Consider the following 7694-nt stretch of genomic DNA (forward strand, 5'->3'; position numbering starts at 1 on the left):
GTCATCTTGTCCCTTACTTGCCTTACAGCGTGGAAATGTTTAGTTTTTTATAGATTGTTTACACCATTATAATGTTCTCGTTTTGATCATTAGACACCCCAATCACTGAATATCAGTAGGCCTACCTCTCCAGCTTCAGGATATGTATGATACTGATTTACTACGAGACTGTGGCATTTTATGAGTTCAGTAGATTACAATCTAGGCATTTAGCAGACGTTCTTAATTCAGAGCGACTGTGGTTCTCAAAACTTTCATTTTGACCATCATAACTAAACATCATAACTACGGTCATACTCTACCCTGATTGGTCGAGGACTGGCTGGCCACCTCTGAAAACTGAATCTAGCTATGCTCGTAACACGTGCCATGGTGGAAGTCCTTATATGGTCAGCACACGTTCTAGTGAGGAGAATGAATGGAAAATGTACCAATTATATTTTTATTTGAATGAAATACAATCACTGAATATACCTTTAAATGTACATCAGACCTCAAATCAGATGTGCTGTATTTGCAATGTGCTGTATTTTGCAATGCTCTAGCAGGTTGGGGCTTTCTTCCACTCCTGCTCAACTGATTGTTTCACAGGGGCTGTTCCAACACCACCTCCAACATTTTAGTCTAGAGAATGCCAAATTAATAACATAAGTATTGTTTTTCCCCTGTTTATCCCCCCATTATTTAAACAGCCAGCATTTAAAATGATCTCGGTTACCCTGCTTATTAGTGTCATCGAGTACACCCCCCACCCTCCCCAGTAAAGCAGGTGGCTGTGAAAACAGAAGTAGGCTACTGTACAGCGCTTATCATATCTATACTTTTATATCTGTGATCTTACCTAAGATGATTCTAACTCCAAATTGACTGAATTGTTTGAACAATTTGCATGTTTGTTTGTTTTTTATTTGTAATCTTTTTTGCATTTTTTTTGATTAAAACAAGAAAATACTCCCATATGATTATTTATGATGGCATTTAGTTTTCTAACGTGTAAACATGATATATCAAGTGCTGTTATCACCCTTTTGCTGGTTTTTGGCTCTTGTTGAGTCCAGTTAGAGAGGTAGGCTAAATGATGCAGTAAAGTCCGTTTTAAGCCCGATTTCTACTTTGTCGCAGGACGTGTTGCACGCTGAAAATAGCCGATTCTAGCCGAACAAGCTCACAAAGCAATTCAGATTGGCATTTTCGATGTTTGACACCACCATACGATGGACTATAAATGTACCACTTAAACCCCCCTGTGCTGGTGTGTTATTGTGGGGAAAGTTTTAGCTGAGAATAGCTGACTCACAACGCATCACAATTTCAATCTGCTATTTTCTGCTAAAGCTTTCCCCATGATATGGATGCTGGGATTTAAGTGGTTAAAGGAGTAGTTCACCCTCCCAAATGACCCCCCACCCCCCCCCCCCCCCCCCCCCCTCTTATTGATTACTCACGCCATGGAGACTTGAGGTCAATGTCAGTCGAGGTCAGTTGTTGTGGGCAAGCGACACGTGCTCTCGAGAGGAGACCATTTTCTGAAGGAGATGCGTCATTATGTTTTGCGACCACATATCGGTGCATGTCATATACTATTAGTTTGTGCATGCCAGCTTCTTGGTATGCTAACATTAACTTGCAATATGGTGAATGCTGTTTTCCACAAACCCGTGACAACATGGTCTGGAATGCTGGATTTGTATTGTGGATGTTAGAAAACCATATCGTTGCTGTCAGGCTGAGAAACCACGATGTGTAGATCATGCCTTCATGCCCGTTTTGAACTTGTAGACCTGCTACTTTTGAATTTGAAGTAACGGTTTTGAACTTATGAGGTTTCCACCCGACAGAGACGATATACTGTATGAGCTACACCATAGACTCTCCAAATCTGTTTATTTTATTTTGTTATGTTGTAAAATATGGATGGATGGATGGATGGATGATTTTGCCCATTCTACCACAATTAATAATCATAAGCATTTTTGAGGTCGGATAACGATGTATTTAAAGTGTCTTTATATAGTACATATATTATACTTTTTGTTGTAAATAAAACCTTTAACTGTAAATTGGAGTCCGAAAATATGTTTATTTGAGTGGTTTTCAAATGTATCAGGTCTTGTGGTTAGAGTGTCCGCCATGAGACTGGGAGGTCGGAGTTCGATCCCCGGCTGGGTCACACCAAAAGCCCCTTTTCCACTACAGGGCCGAACCAGAACTAGGACCAGAACTCTCCAGAACCAAGAACTTTCAAGAACCTGTGAAGTTCCAGGACCAAGTTCTGCTTATTTTCCATATAAGACCTGACCAGGAAGGTCCCAAATAGTGCGTGCTTGGGTTCCCAGAACTGAAGTTTAGTACTACATCAAGGGCAGGACCTAAAAAAGATTCCCACAACCTTATCTGAAACTGGGCCGTGTGCTATGGAAACAAAACCAGAACCAAAAAAAATAGTTTCAGGTTCTGGAAAGTTCTGGTCCAACCCAAGGGGCAAGTTCCACCGCTTCAGGGTTCTCATTGAAGCTGCTGTTCTTTAAAATGGCCCAGCAGATGTCGCTGTAACACCTTCTGGCACCAAAAAACCTTCAGCTCAATGGAAGTCTATGAGGATTTGGTGAACTTTAGGCGAACTTAATCTCCACATATGGGCATAAAAGACTCAATCAAGTCCAATGTGTAAGCCCTGACCATTGGGGATTTTATCTCCACACTAACCTTGGAATTCCTAGTTGGGGACCCCCCAGGATGAAGCGACTTATGTATCTGTCGGTTTACAGTTTAGGCATTTAGCAGACGCTTTTAATCCAAAGCGACTTACAATAAGCATTACTATAACGAGCAAGATAATATTTCAGTACAATGTAACAATATAACAAATGCATAGGAATACCAATCTAGAAAAGCAATAACAAAGGTAGACCACATACCTAATTAGTAAAAAGAAAAACTTCTAAAAACCCTATAAAATAAAATTTAAATTTAAAAATGCTATCTAGCTTCATGTATGGTCATTGGTGGTCACTGAGGGAAGGGGAGTGTTACCGTAGTGATATGGGTCTAACCCTAACCTCGCCCACCAGGCTTTCTGAGAGAAAGCCTGGTGTTCGTTCACAACGGACCGGTTGGTTTCCGCCTAAAGCGGGGAAACCACTAGAAGAAGCGGCGTCGCTTTGATTTGGTTACCCCCCATTTGTTTCCCCAATCCCTATTAAAATGCTCGAGTAGCCTAGTGTAGTCTTGCCAGTCGCTAACAGTTGGACTAAAAGATGCATATACCAAACGATTTTTTCAAAAGCAAAACTACTCCGCATCAAGTAGTTTATTAGGTAGGCCCTAAAAGTATGTCCTTGAGTGCAAGGGAATATTTTGTGTTAAAACTGAATCCGGTTGGATCTTTCCGGCAAATTGTAGTCCTTTGAGTACTACAACATGACGTTTTGTGGTTTCCGCTCCAGACCGGTTACAAGCCCGAAAAGTGAAGTGATCCCAGACTACTATGGGTCTAGGTGGAGTCTGAAGAGGTGAGTCTTCAGTCCGTGGCAGAAGCCAGGGAGTGAGTCTGTTGTTCTAAGCGCGACAGGGAGTTTATTCCACAGTTTGGGGGCCAGGAGGGCAAACTGTCTCTAGGACGAGTGGATTTTTGTCCTGGGGTTTTTAGCGAGGGTTCTGTTTGCATCCCTGTGTTGGCTGATCTGAGTGAACGGGTGGGGTTGTAGGGGTTGATCAGGTTTTGGATGTATGGAGGCGCCATACCTTTGGCTGCTTTGAAGGTCAGCATCAGTTTCGTACAACTGTACAAAAGACTGCATGTCAGTATCTGTCAGTATTTGTAGCTTTTATGCCCATATATGGAGATCCCTGATGGCATTAGTAAGACTAAGTCCATGCGTGTCAGTGTGATGTAAATCGCATATGTGCCCATATATGGAGATCCCTGATGGCATCAGTTGGACTGATCCGTCCATGCGTGTCAGTGTGACATAAATCGCATATGTGCCCATATATGGAGATCTCTCTATATGCCCATATATGGAGATTTCTGTATCTCTCAGTTCCTTGTCCCCTTTTATGGGCATATTGGTTCGATCGGCGGTTCTACTGAAGAATGTTGTATTGTACAACTGTACATCGTGCAAGTAGGGGGCAGGGGAAGTAGCTTAAAACGTAGGAAAAATGTTGAGCTATCCGTGTGCGAAAGTTGGAGTCTGTCGAACCAACCATGTCCTGTGAGACCAGCTGTGACATGCTGACTCGGGACCCCATGGGTCTCAACGTCAATTAGTAGTAAGGATATTGCTACTTTGTCCCTTTTTATGCCCATACATGGAGATCCCTGATGTCATCAATATTAAGCCCATATCTTGGAATGCCCATATAAGGACATACTGGTTGAATCTGCATTTTTCCATTTGGCTTCCATGTCAGTCTCATGTGGTCTATGACGTCAGACATCTATGACTTCAGATATCTCCATATTTGGGACATTTTTAATTTTTGTATTTACCCATTCAAGGCAGTAGAAAAATAAATATTTACTAATAAATTAATATAAATGAAACTGTATAACGTAACTGCAAGCACACGATTCCCGAGTGCGTCACACCAAAACTCTTTTAAACTAGTATCTACACTACAGATACACTTGAGTCAAAGCCTAGACCCCCCCCCCCCCCTACACACACACACACACACACACACACACACACACACACACACACACACACACACACACACACACACACACAGAACTGTGTATTTGAATTAGTACATTTCTGATTCCTGACTGTTATTATGATGTGTTTGATAGGTATTTTGTTATGGTTCATATCATCTTTTTATCAATACATATTGATGACCAACTGACCACCTGACCCTAAGACACAGTGACTGTGTCCTGCCATAATTGAGGCCTTATCTACTGCCATGGAACAATGAGAATTGTTTTGGTTTCTAAGGCTCAGCCTGGGACATCTGGTGTCATCCAGACAGCAAGGACATCTCTTCCCCCAGGAACCTACTGTATATGGACTCTTTGTCTTGTGATTTGTGGACAAGAAACATCCTATGAACTGTTGAAACGTCATCTACTGACTGACCAAATGACCATACTTATACTCATGTCAAAACATCATTTGTCAGAGAGAGCACGAACCATTGATTATTCTGTTGTACCTTTGTCTTGAATTCTCCCTCCAGTAAACATTCCATTCTCACTCTGTATCACTCTCCTGACTTATTTCTGTGTGATGGATTAATGTATCTCATAGGGGAATAAGAAGGTGTTGTTGTTTACAAATAATATATTTATCAGTGTTGCATTGTATTTTTGTATGTGTGTCAATGAAAGGACCCCAAAGTAAACAAGTCACAGCACTATGGCTTGTTTACATTGCGGTCCTTTCATTGAGACATTAAATGACAGACAGACATACAAATATACAGTAGTGGAGATGTGGCCACATATTACATGCTTCGACAGCAGGGGGCAGACACTAAAATAGAGCATTGGTATGCAGGCTGCTGTATGAGGCCTACTGCCACAGTTGACTTTAGCCTCATATGACACTGAAGGTGTGGCCAACTTGTGCAATATCTTCAGTGTGGCTGTGGTGAAGACAATGCCACGCAAGAGGTTGTGTGAACAACAACAGATACAGCTGAAGCCTATTATTTCTTTCTTTTTTAATGAATTGTTTTTTGGCTTTTCTGCCTTATATTGATAGATAGCTTTTCAAGTGAAGATGGACAGGAAAGAGGGAGAGGGAGACAGACACGCAGCAAAGGTCCTCGGGAATGGGACTCGAACCCACAACAGGCTGTCAGGCTATCAAAGGTGCCTGGGCCACTATGCCACCTATATTCATTATCAGGTTTGTGCTTATAATATTTGCATTTTGCTCTATATAATCTGTAAATTTTCCACACATGTAGCCTAGTTATGACCTCAAAGCATGATGTGATGCTTGGTTTGGTATAAAATGTGTTTACCCTCAAAACATAAGAAAGAAATATGAAATATGAAAAATATGAATGTTAGAAAGAAAGTTAGAAAAACAGAATGCTTATGTATTGTATATAATCTATGTATTGTATAGAATCTATAGAGCCATTAAAAGCAGACCTCTCTGGATTTAACTCATGACTTAACTACATAAATGCTTTATAATGTGGTAAATGGCATTTTAAGTGAGACAGTGTATTTCATAATCTAGGGAAATATGTTTTATACAAATATAATAATCAGTTTGATCTTCTAAGAAGAGTAACCAAATAGTCCTGTCCAGGGCAGGAATTTCAGGGAGGCCATGAAGGCCATGGCTGCCGTTGCCCCTCAGTTTGGCCTTGTGCCCCTCAAAACAATGGCATGACCTGAGGCAACAGTGGCCTTAATGCCCCAGCTGACTGTAGTCACTGTACCACTTTCTCCTCTGTCTCGTTCTTGTCAATGTGTAGACACCAGTGTCTCTTTCTTGTCATGTAGACAACGGTGTCTTTTGTTGAGATTCTCAGCTAGATCTTTATCCATTTCTTACCCCTTATCGCTATAAACTTCTTTGCCTTTTTTCTTTTTACTATTTTGAAGAACATTTTAAAATACTTGCGATCGAAACGTTATGAGCTTGTAGATCAGCTATTTGAAATATTCAAAAAAATAAAATGGTTAAAAATGTCAAAAAGGTTTAGGGAAGGTTTAACCCTATGTAACTAATTTGGCGACAGTAACAGTAGCGTTTTCTCACCATCAGTTGTTTCTTCATATCCATATGAGTCAAACCGCTGAGATCATTTGTTTGTGTTTGGAACACAGTTCTTATATGACGCAATATGATAAAAGTCTATGGGAATTCAGAATGGGGGGAAAAAACAGGAACCAGGTAGGATGTGTAAATTACATCAAGCAGCTCTATTAACACTGATTAACAGTCTAATAAAGAGCCCAGGTTTTTAAGCAAATGAATAATTACACTTGACTTTTAAAGCAATTTTGGAAAATGGGTTATTTTCTCCATCTATGCCTTCCCTCTCAGCTTTCGTACTTACTAACTATTTGATTTGTGCAGGGCTGAGATTCTTTTCACTTCAGATAGTCTACATTTCAAAATCATCCTTCACCCTTAAATTCAATTAATTCTTTCAATGGACTAAACTTGTTTTATTTGATGGCCTTCCTGCCCTAGCATTTGGCCTTTGTGCCCTAAAATGATTGACACCACCAAAGGCCAAATGGCCGTGCCCCTAAAACGATGAAATTCTAGGCCTGGTCCTGTCTGATGGAAAGGAGACGTTGAGTATAAGAGGTTGTCCAACCAGTTGTGGTAAAGCAGCTCAACATAGGGAGACCAGGCCTTCTTATCGCATTTGTCAATGTGCACATTCCTAACTGTAGCCTACTGTATGCCTTGCCAGAACATGTGTTTCCCGTCTGCTGCATGTCTTTGCAATCTGAGGATTTAATCTAGATTTCAGATTTCCTGTTGGAAACGCCTGAACCTTCTAATACAATAGCTGGATTTGTATACATTTGATTTTGATTGAACAAATAAACCACCACTGCATTGTTGAATCTCTGCAGTGATCTTCTACATATAGGTTGCTGAATCATAACTTAATGTTTTTTTTTTCTTTTTCCTTCTGGTGATTTCCATGGACCACGGAGGAAGAACATTGTTAGAGGAGCAGCAGGAGATGTTCCAGGGATGTGG

The sequence above is a fragment of the Nannobrachium achirus genome (assembly GCF_963921795.1).
Source record: "Nannobrachium achirus genome assembly, chromosome: 13".
NCBI lineage: Eukaryota > Metazoa > Chordata > Actinopteri > Myctophiformes > Myctophidae > Nannobrachium > Nannobrachium achirus.